Genomic DNA, 9,048 nt, shown 5'->3' with positions numbered 1-9,048 from the left:
AATAGCACAGGAGTCCTGAAAAATTACAAGAAGGACCTCAAAAAGAAAATTGAAAAAGCAATCAAGTCCTTCTCCACCGCATCGTTGAATCAAACTCAGACCACGGTCGGTGGCGACGACGCCGGGGACTACGCCACTTGGTTCGCCGCTAGGATGGGTCACCGCGCTGAGCTTGCAGATCTTCCACCACAGCCCTAAGGCGTGGAGGAAGTTGACACTCCCCGGAGCAAAAATTGCCGAGGAACGGCAAGGCCCCCTTGGCCAAAGAAAGCGGCGGCGGAAGTCGCCGGCGCTTGGGATCCGCCGCAGACCGAGCTTCAAGGCATCCCAATGCTGTCGTGGCTCTGATTCCTGCATCTCCTCTCCGCTAGATCTCCCCTAGCCACCATGGCCGTCCAGAGGAAGAAGAGAGGAGGGATGCAGCGAATCAGGGCTAAGAACAGCCCGCTTCCTTGCTGGCTTGGGCGAACGTGAACCGCAGCACCACCTCCCCTCGCCTCCATGGCCGGCCGGAGAGGGTGTTGTAGCTCGGTACGCCACCGCTGGAGCAGCCGCTATTGTGTAAGCCCGGATTCCCCCGCCTCCTCGGCCGGCCAGAGAGGGGAACACAGCAGAACCAGGCTGTACCTGCAAGAGAAATTAGCAACTAGCGATTTTATTCGACCGTGTAGTGGTCTCCGCCGCCGATCCAAGCTCTGGCCAGGGGAGCTGAATCAAGGCGAGGAAGAACCCTAGCCTCCAGATCTTGCCGAACCAATCCGGAGCTGCACCTAAACTAAAACAACTACTGGCAAGATGCCAAAACCTAACCCTAATATCTACAGAGAGAAGTCCGGCGCCTCCCCTCCGCCTCCCTCGGCCGGCATCGCCGGCGAGGTCAGCTTTGGTTCGGCCCGGGGAGGAGCGGTTCTCCCTCAGGTACTGTAGAGAGGTGAGAGAAGAGAAGGGGGGGAATGAGCGCTGCGATGTGTTGTTTTGTTAAAGAAAAATACAACACCCAAAAAAGCATTGCTTCTTCTTGTTTCTTTCTAGCACTTTATTTTCCAAGCTCTTTTATCTGTTGTAATATAAGGATTATATTTCATTTACCGTTTTCAAAAAATAAAGTGCCAAGTTGCACCCATTTGTGTCTTATTGGATGTTCAGCAATATTTGGTTTTGTTGTTTTTAGCATGCTACTGTTCACTGCATGATTTATCATTTTTCTAGAAGCTCGTAAAATCATTAGAAAACACGGGATGAACATATTTTTGTCATATGCATGCAATTTTTCCCAGATTCTTTGACATTATTATGTTCCAAAAAAAACATTTTTCTAGCTATCGCTTTTTAAAACCAAATATGTATTTTGTTGCAACAGACGGTTTTTGATGATTAAATTTGAATCTTTTGGATCTTATTATATATTTTTGGATGTTACCCACTGGTGCAATCACTAGTAGAAAATCTCTCATCAGTACCGGTTCCAGAGGGGCATTAGTACCGGTTGAGCAACCGGTATTAATTATCCGGCACTAAAGCCCCCCCCCCCCCTTTCGTACCGGTTGCTTACGAACCGGTATAAAAGGCCCTCCACGTGGGCCACCAGGAGAGCTCAGGGCCAAGGAGCTTTGGTACCGGTTGGTAATACGAACCGGTACCAAAGGTTCCCACCCGCGGCAGGGAATTTGCCCAAATCTCGGCCGCGGCAGAGAATTGGTTTTTTAGGGTTTTTGGAGGGGTTTAGGGATATCGGTTTGTTTCATATCGCGTCGATGCACCAGAAACGCGTTTGGGTTTAGGTAGTACATGAAGATCAAGATGATGCATAGCAAATTGGTGCATATAATATAACACACATGTTATTGCATAAGATCGCAAATTAAGTAGCACTATGCATGAAGATCGATCTTCATGCATAGTGGTACTCTCCGAGGCGTACTCTATATATGTCTATTACATGTAGCATAGTGGTACTCTTCGAGTCAACTATATATGTAACATGTGCATCTTCATTCATAGTGGTACTCTGCGAGTGGTGGTATGATGTCCCGAAGGAAAAATCCCGCCAATTCCTCGCCTATTGCTATGAAGCGGTCATCGATTGAGAGCTTGTTCCGCTTTCTTGCCAACTATAAAAGAATAAGATACAAATGAATTCATGAAACAACTATTACTGAAACTCAGCACAACTTATGATAACAAAACAAATTTGTGAAGATTGTTTTTGTACCTCTTTATTTCTTTCATTATTCGTTCTCTCGCTGACAATTCTGCGGATGTACTCGCAAACGAAGAATCCACAGAGATCGGTCCCCGGAGGTTGTTGCGGGCATTTCTTTACAAGAATATAATTCAATCAAACAATAGTCAAGTATGATAATTAAAAGGTGTGTGGACCTAGGTAGTACTACTTACTTTCGCACGCCATCGCAGCTTCGGTGTCCATTCACGGGACGTATCTTCCTTGATGAAAGTTTGCCATACGCTGCTCGACAAAAGAAAATGCATAAAAGAGTCATCAATTAGTTCAAAGCAGGAAATTAACGAAACAAACCGATAAGAATTAAAATTACCTTCTGAGCATTAAAAAACAAGACACGTATAGTTCCGATTTTTTGCTTAGTGAGTCAAAGACTTCAACTTCTCCAATTTCCAAATTGATGACGAGAAGAATAAAGTGAAACCTACGCACGTTTCAATATGTAGTGTCATATATATAAGTCATTAGTTAAAATTTTGACATACGGTGAGCAAAATATAATGTGTTATAAGACAGTAAGACTCACTCGAAGTTGTAAGGCCAAATTATTAGCTTTTTGTCACGTTGTCGCTTCAAAAACCTTAGCAAAGTCTGCGGTGTATCCTTGTTATAGAGGGGATTCTCTATGGTTTTAACATGCATTGTGTGCGGGTCAATGAACCCAATGTCTGTGATATCGTCCCTTTTGCATTCGAGCATCTTCGATCTGCATAATATAGCGCACAAAAGATTATAATCTGCAGACAATGAACGAGCTGAGCTAAAGACTTCTCAAATTAAATAAATAAATCACTTACAGACAATAGCAACTGATGATTGATTTGTCGAGGGCCCGGAGATTGTATAACTGAAAGAGTTCGTCGAAGTCAACGTTCACACAGTACTCCTGGAAGTTGTGCTCTTCCCTAACTCGCACCATGTTAGTCTCGATCCCTTCCTTTGATGCCTTTAGGTAGCACGAATGCAAGTTACGCATACATGTTGGTACCTTCCTGAGATTCTCGACCAAATCTTTCCCTTGAACAAACTGATATGCTCGTTCAGCGAAGGCGTAATCAGTTGCGTATTGTCGAGAACTTTGAACGGTCTTCCCGTCAAACACCTTGAGAGGGGCGACCGATTGAACGGGCTGTTGTCCGAGCTGGTAGACACTGTGTATCTCTTTTATCTCCCTGATACCCGATTGAACGGGTTTTGTTGCCTCGATCATCTTGTCATACGACCTTTCAATAGAACGCGCATAGTCAGATGGCGGCGATGGTACAGGGTCATATAGATTGTCAACGGTACGCACAACTTTCACCGGATCTAGTGTCTTCTTGAAAGGTATCTCTGGCACTTTCGGTGCAAACCATTTCTTCAACTCGGCCTGAACGGCCTCCGCGTTTTCCTCTGGAGTTTTTTCCCAAGGTAACTTCTCGATGGCGGCGATTGTTTCTCCTTTCTAGCTTTCTTCCTAGGCGGCGTACCGTTCCGCTTAACGGACGCTGTCTTACGTCGCGGAGGATCTCGAGATGGTGGACTCACGCTGGGGTCCCTCTCATGTAGGTGTGGACTTGGCTGCTCACCAGGACTGCCACCAGGAGGAGTCGATGGCATTTGCTGCTCATGTGTAGGAGTCGGTGGCCTTTGCAAAAGGACGACGTACTTCTTCGGCCATAGGGCGAAACCGTGCTTGACATCGGCCAGTGTCCTCTCATCTTCACCTCTAGGAATATCAAGCTCCACTGTTTCAAAACCCGGAACAACTTCATCCACCCCGACACGAACACAGCCAGGTGGAATGGGCATATGATGGTGCATTGCTCCATCTTCACTTGGGTACACATAGCCGACCGCCACCTTAACGGACGCGGTCCTGAATAACATATGTAGCTCGCAATCTGTCTTCTCCGTGACATAATCCACGGGGTAGCTTCCTCCACATCCGTCAAGATGCGAGGAACCGACACTGCTTCTTCGCTGAGATGGGGCAGCATCGGCTTGTGGATCTGTAGAAACGGCTGATCGGGTGCCCTACGATTTCTCTCAAGAGCCTCCACCCTAGTTAACAATTCCGTTACAATGTCGGCGTCCTTCTTCTTCTTTCGCGAACGGCTTCTATAAGTGTCAGCGCTGTCCGGCCACGCTTCCTTCATGGTGAGACACAGGCGAGCTCGTACCCGTCCAACATGTTCGGGGTTCCCAGAGCGAGTGTCACTCGTCATTCTCTCGATCGGGAATGTACTCTCCCTTTCTGACCTTTTCAATTGCATCTACAAGCTTCGGTACAATTGCCTCAATTTTTTCCTTCCATTTTCCCTTCGCAACGATCAGCCCTGTCTTTGGGTCCAACCCTGCCCCATGAGCGAACAACCAGAACTTGGACCGTTCGGGCCAGTCCCATGTCTGTGGAGTGATTCCATGATCCATCAGTTTATTCTCAAACGATGTCCACTTCGGAATGGCACTCTTGTAGCCACCTGACCCCAAATGATGCGGAAGTTTCTTCTTTGCAGCATTTTCGGTATTTTTCTTCGATCGGGACACAAAAGTAGACGATTTCTTATACTCCTTAAATGCGGCCCAGTGATCTTTTATCTTCACTAGATTATCATCGAATACTGGATCTTCATTCTTATATTTGTCCCATAAATTTTTCTTGAAGCTCTGGAATTGTATGGTCATCTTCTTCAATGTCCATTCCTTGACTTTATTCTTCTGGCCTTCCGTCATGTCTTCTGGTAGGCTGAACTTTGTCAGTAGCGTGTCCCAAAGAAAATTTTTCATCGTGTCGTTGACATAACTAGCACCACTCTCTGGGTTCTTCGGCTTATGCCACTCTTGAATGCTGATCGGTACATGGTCCCTAACAATAACTCCGGATTGACTTGTAAATTTGCGGCAAAACTCCTTGGGATGAACTGGTTCACCATTATCCTTGAATGCCGTGAGGGCTAACCTGCCCTCGCCCTTTAGCACCCGCGTCGGGCCTCGTTTTGTTCTAACAGACTTGCTCGATGATCCAGAAGGCTAAAAGAAAAAATTATTCGTTAATAAGTGCAATACAAATAAATGAATGCATCTAGGGATGAACACAGACTAATTGATACATAGATATACACCTCGCCGGAGTTTGTGATGGACACTTCATTGTCTTTTCTAACTTGTTCAGACTCAAGTCCCTCGCCAAAATCATTCAGAAAGTCTTGGTACTCGTTGTCATCTCCATCGTCGGGTTCCGGACCACGGGCACTCTCATAGATCAATTTCTGCACCGCTTCTTCCCCCTCCTCATCTCGGACGAAGCTGCCGTCCTCCATACCTCAATGTCACTACAAAATTAAGAAAGCAATTGTATTTCATTCATCATGTAATGATCATATAACAGATTGCTAGATGGATAACAATTGACTCGATGTCGCGGCGCCACGGTCACAGACTCGGCGTTCCCCTCCTCCTCTCGCTCTTCTCTACCCTAACACTACTCGGCGTTCCCCTTCCTCCTCTCGCTCTTCTCGACCCTAACACTACTCGGCGGCGCGCCCCTCTCGCTCTTCTCGACCCTAACCCTATCGTCATGCAGCTTTTAAAATTCTACCGAAACCAGTTTAAAGCGCACCTGCACATAATGAAACAATGTACTGTAATACCCTTTTAAACATGAAGAAACCAAATGAAATATAATCCTGGAACTTGTTCTGCCCATAAACAGAACTTACTGAAACATCCTTCTGAACTATACGTGGTCGCTATATCTTTCACAGGTCCAAAGAGTTTCATGCATGTTTTTCATCCTGTTCCGGAAGTTTGAAATTTAAAATTCCTAAAGTATCAAATAATGATCTTTTTAAAATATCTCATCAGTACGAATGTGAAGGTCCAAAGGCCTTTGTACATCTGACTTTATATTAGCCGGTCAATTTTTTTGAATGAATATTAAAATCGACATTTGGGTGTGGGAGCTGCTAACACAACATATACTTGATTACTGAAATAAGAACAGCAATTCGAGGCTGAGTTTAAGGCGAAGATCAGGCCGTCCCCGTGGGCGTGGACAGCCACGGCCTCACCGTCAAGGACGCCGTCAACAACATCCTCTTCGTGCTCGGCTTCAACGCCTTCGGCGGCTTCTCCGTCTTCCTCCCCTTCCTCGTGCTCGAGATCGGCAAGCCCGACGCGGCCGGCCTCCGCACCCGCCTCCGCGACGAGGTCCGCACCGCGCTGCAGGAGACCGGCGGCGAGGTCGGGTTCGCGGCGGTGGCCAAGGGCCGGATGCAGCTGGTGCGGTCCACGGTGTACGAGGTGCTCCGGACGCGCCCGCCCGTGCCGCTGCAGTTCGGCGCGCGCGGCAGGACTTCGTGCTGCGCTCCCACGGCGGCGAGGGCTTTGCGGTGTCCGCCGGGAGATGCTGTGCGGGTACCAGCCGCTGGCCATGCGCGACCCGGCGGTGTTCGACCGGCCGGAGGAGTTCGTGCGGACAGGTTCGTCGGGGAGGAAGGGGAGAAGCTGCTCAGCTACGTGTCTTGGTCCAATGGCCCCGAGACGGACGACCCCGCGCTCGGCAACAAGCGATGCGCCGCCAAGGACGCCGTCATTGCCACCGCCTGCATGCTCGTCGCCGAGCTCTTCCACCGCATTTCCTCGAACACCTAGCGCGCGTGCGTGAGGAGGCCGGCTGCGACCGCGGCGCGGCAGCGGCAGCGCGCGCGGGCTCCTCCCGGCGAGCGCGCGGCGGCCGGGGAGGCGAGGCGAGGAGGCGAGGCGAGGAGGGAGGGAGGGGTGCTCACCTCGGTGAGGGCGACGGCGGCGGGGAGAGGTGGAGCGGCGCGGGCGACGCGGCGACGACGGCGGCGGCCGGTGAGGGCGACGGCGGCGGCTACGCCGAGGGCGACGGCGACGGCGATGGCGACAGCGGCCGCTACGGCGACGGCGACGGGGAGCGGCGTCTGCGAGGTCTGCGGCGCGCGGAAGAAGAAGAAATTTGGGGAAATTGCCCCGCGCTAAGTCCTAAACAAGGGGATCGACCTTTGGTACCGGTTGGTACCACCAACCGGTACGAAAGGCCTTTCGTACGGTTGGTGGTACCAACCGGTACCAAAGGTATTTTTTGTTTTCTTTTTCTTTTGCTGTTTTCTTTTCTTTTCTTGTTTTCTTTTCTTTCTTTTTTTCTTCTGTTTCTTTTTTACTTTTCTGTTTCTTTTTCTTTTCTTTTCTTTCCTTTTCTTTTCTATTTTTATTTCCTTTTCTTTTCTATTTCTTTTTTCTTTTATTTCTTTTTTACTTTTCTGTTTCTTTTTCTTTTATTTTCTATTTCTTTTCTTTTTATTATTTTCTATTGCTTTTCTTTTTCTTTTCTATTTCTTTTCTTTCCTTTTCTTTTATATTTCTTTTCTATTTGTTTTCTTTACTCCCGCCACGACGACGTCCGCGCGGGAAAGTTTCCCGCCACGTACGACGTCGCGCGGGAAACTTTCCCGCCACGACGCCGCGCGTGGGAGAAAAAAGGCGGGAAAGAAAGGGCGGGAATAAAATTTTATTACGAGTGAACTCGAATTAAAAGTACATAGCTTAACTGAAAATTAAAGATACATGGCCAAATTCTACTATTGGAGTCATTCAGTCATACTCGTGCCTAGCCCTGTAGTAGTCGCCACTGTAATCGTCGTAGTCGCCGTCATCATCGTCGCTGGCATCGGGGTCGCGGTACTCGAACGTCGGCGGGTGAGCACGCGTGGGCTGGGACTGAGGGTAGCGCAGGCGGGGGCCACGGTAGGCCATGACGCCCTGGAGAGTCCGGCCGCGCCACCACAGCCGACGTCCAGCCTCGTTGAAGTTCGGAGGAGGCGGGCCGCCCTCCTCGTGCCTGGCAAGCGCCCTCTCACGCTGATTGATGAAGAAGCTTTCCCAAGTCGGGCTGTAGTCGGGATGCCACTGGGGATTCCTCCGCTGCTCTGGCGTGAGCTCGAAGTAGTAGTGGTTCGTGATGGCCATCTCGCGCGCCACACCTAGAGGGACTGGAGGGACCGGTACGCCTCCGACACTTAGCAACCAGCCGGTCGGGACGCGGTAGCCCGGCGGGCAGGGGTAGTTCGAGGCGCAAAGCGCCTCCGCCTCCCGGGGGGTTAGAGATGCGATGGAAGCCATGGGAGAGAATGATGAGGTTTGCAGATATGAGTCTAGATGTGATATGTAAATGGTGGCCAAGCCTACATATATATAGTGAAAAAATGGCGGGAAGACAGAGGCGGGAACCGGTGGAAAGTGCGGGAAGAAAAATAGGCGGGAAGACAGAGGCAAACCTTTAGTACCGGTTGGTGGGTGCAACCGGTACTAAAGCTGTCGGCAGGATAAGGACGCCCTGCTCGATGAGATAAAGTATGTAGCGCACGACGCCCTGTCGGTGGGATAAGGACGCGTGGGTAACCTTTAGTACCGGTTGGTGGGTGCAACCGGTACTAAAGCTGTCGGCAGGATAAGGACGCCCTGCTCGATGAGCTAAAGTATGTAGCGCACGACGCCCTGTCGGTGGGATAAGGACGTGTGGGTAACCTTTAGTACCGGTTGGTGGGTGCAACCGGTACTAAAGCTGTCGGCAGGATAAGGACGCCCTGCTCGATGAGATAAAGTATGTAGCGCACGACGCCCTGTCGGTGGGATAAGGACGCGTGGGTAACCTTTAGTACCGGTTGGTGGGTGCAACCGGTACTAAAGCTGTCTGCGGGATAAGGACGCTCTGCTCGATGAGCTAAAGTATGTAGCGCATGACGCCCTGTCGGTAGGATAAGGACGCGTGGGTAACCTTTAGTACCGGTTGGTGGGTGCAA

At 49.7% G+C, this 9,048-nt stretch overlaps 1 long non-coding RNA gene and 1 pseudogene across 1 annotated transcript; one reads left to right on the top strand and one right to left on the bottom strand.

The window, feature by feature from the left end:
• Positions 1 to 1,989: 1,989 nt before the first annotated feature.
• LOC139832172 (uncharacterized) lies at positions 1,990 to 2,654 on the bottom strand. The gene is made up of 3 exons (XR_011746848.1): positions 2,398 to 2,654; positions 2,213 to 2,317; positions 1,990 to 2,111 (listed from the first exon to the last, which is right to left on the bottom strand). It is a non-coding gene; the product is annotated as an uncharacterized lncRNA (long non-coding RNA).
• A 3,147-nt stretch (positions 2,655 to 5,801) lies between these two features.
• On the top strand, positions 5,802 to 6,877 carry LOC127309933 (probable inactive linolenate hydroperoxide lyase; annotated as a pseudogene).
• The last annotated feature ends 2,171 nt before the right edge of the window (positions 6,878 to 9,048 follow it).

This window comes from Lolium perenne, chromosome 6 (assembly GCF_019359855.2).
Source record: "Lolium perenne isolate Kyuss_39 chromosome 6, Kyuss_2.0, whole genome shotgun sequence".
NCBI lineage: Eukaryota > Viridiplantae > Streptophyta > Magnoliopsida > Poales > Poaceae > Lolium > Lolium perenne.
This window is presented reverse-complemented; position numbering and strand designations above follow the sequence as displayed.